Below are 2201 nucleotides of genomic sequence, written 5' to 3'. Positions count from 1 at the left end.
TATATATATATATATATATAGGCCTATATATAATTTACCTATTTTTTCATGTATATATAAACAAATAAAATAATAATAACTTTTTATTTACCATAACACTTATTTCGGACGAATATTTTAGACCCACCTTCGTCCTTCCTAAGCTCTAGTCGTATGATTAAGAAATACAAACAGATCACCAAGCGCAAACTCAGTGGTCTAGTTGTTATGACGCCAGGATAGTTATCTGAAGGTCGTGAGTTCGATTCCCACCCGAGTTTTTCGCAAGTATTTGGGAACGTACTTCGTATTCAGTACGATAACACGCCAGGTTAACAGCTCCTATGATATTTTCCTGACGCAAACACATCGAAATAGATCTCATCTGATAATTCTAGCAAATTTGAATCCAAAAATAATAGGCACTTAATTATGACAGCTTATAATATATGAATAAATTAACCACTAAGCAGTAGGGTGGAACATCTAAAACTCGACCTTAATAAACATTGTGGAGTACATAAAAAAGTGTCGACATAGCACAGCGATTAATAGAAATATGCATGATTAAACTGATAGGTTATTTCGTAAAGGAGTATTCGTTAATAAAGCCAAAATCTATATTTATAACAAATTAATGAGTGTTTAATTTGAAGACGTTGGAGATTAAAAACCTGTAGCTATTATTACAAATTTAATGTCATCTACAGAATGGTTATACAAATAATAATAATAAAAATAATAATAATAATAATAATAATAATAATAATAATAATAATAATTATTATTATTATTATTATTATGAAAATTTAATTTTCAACATCATTTGATTTCATCTCTCAATCTGAGATAATTATTACAATAAAAATATAAGTTAGACTACCAAACCGACTACCGACTAAGAAACCGACTACCAATAATATATAGGACTATTGTTTTTCTGTGCTGTGAATTTGTGGGATGATAGTTGAAGATCGTGTTATCTAAGTCATCAGTGCAGAGCAGGCAGGCCCATTTCCGCCGAATGAGAGTCTCTATAACCTCAAGGATGGCAAGATTACAATGTTTTCCGGAACTTTTGAAAGTGCGTAGGTTAAGTCTAAATAAGAATAACTTGAATTCACGCATGGGAACACTAAAACAATCATGTGAGCCAAAAATTGTAGATGAAATATCCAGACGTCTTGCGTTTTAACATATATGAATATAAGAATTATGTTTCCTAAATATCCAGACGTCTTGCGTTTTAACATATATGAATATAAGAATTATGTTTCCTAAATGGCAATTGCGGTTCTTCTCTATTATTCTTATTATTGTATTGTCAAGGCATTCAAAATATAAAACAGTCGTAGGGCAGGTTTTGTTAATAAATTTAATTAAATCTCTAAAGCAATCACTAAAGACGGAGAACCACTACCGTTCAGAAAAATACAAACAAAAAGATGTATTGTAAATCTGTCTCTTATACACATCTAGATGTGTATAAGAGACAGCTAACACTCCGATCCTAATATGGATCAAGTAGTACCATTTAATCTTATATATATAAATTTTTGCAAAGCAGATTTAGCCTTTTTTTTTTAGCAAACCCATTTGTATCAACTGCTCTAATAATGGTTTCGAATAAACATAAAACTTTAGTGGCAAATTAGCACACTCCTGTCACGAACATTTCAGAAAAGATTTTTTTTTTAAATTCTGATTATGCCCACTGCTGCCTCAATATCTTAAAAATAAGATATGTATATTTCTTCTTAATTACTGTATATACAGTTTACATTCACCAATAAAATGTTATTTTTTCTGCCCATCTCTGATGATCTTTAAAAAAAAATAAGTATAAATAAATATAATAAACTGCCATATGGTTTTGATTTATCAATTTAAGTCAAAATGTATGTAATCTGTCATAAAAAGAAACTATACAGTAATTTACTTAACGAGTGTTCATGTTCCATCTGGAAATCCATGAGATGGATGAAAGACTATGTCTTTCGCCCACAATAGGAAACTGTTTCATTTTGCCATGCTACTGACCCATCTACAGAGTTTACGTATTCACGCAGATTGTCTCTGATCATTTTAGCATCAAATGAATAGTTATTAGCATGATTTGCCTGTAATGCTCCCATGCCGTTGTCACCTTCTACCACATTGCGCCACTCTCCTTCTTTAAGCTCACCTCCATCATAGCAGTCCACAAAGCCACTTGGGCTGTA

At 31.2% G+C, this 2201-nt stretch overlaps 1 protein-coding gene across 3 annotated transcripts in view; it reads right to left on the bottom strand.

Moving 5' to 3' along the window:
* LOC117101022 (transcriptional regulator Erg-like) overlaps positions 1–2201 on the bottom strand; it is a 45568-nt gene that overhangs the window by 40942 nt on the left and 2425 nt on the right. The gene's annotated exons all lie outside the window — the stretch shown is intronic.

The sequence above is a fragment of the Anneissia japonica genome, unplaced genomic scaffold, assembly GCF_011630105.1.
Source record: "Anneissia japonica isolate Jap-2015-1 unplaced genomic scaffold, ASM1163010v1 scaffold1785_len1016330_cov206, whole genome shotgun sequence".
Taxonomy (NCBI): domain Eukaryota; kingdom Metazoa; phylum Echinodermata; class Crinoidea; order Comatulida; family Comatulidae; genus Anneissia; species Anneissia japonica.
This window is presented reverse-complemented; position numbering and strand designations above follow the sequence as displayed.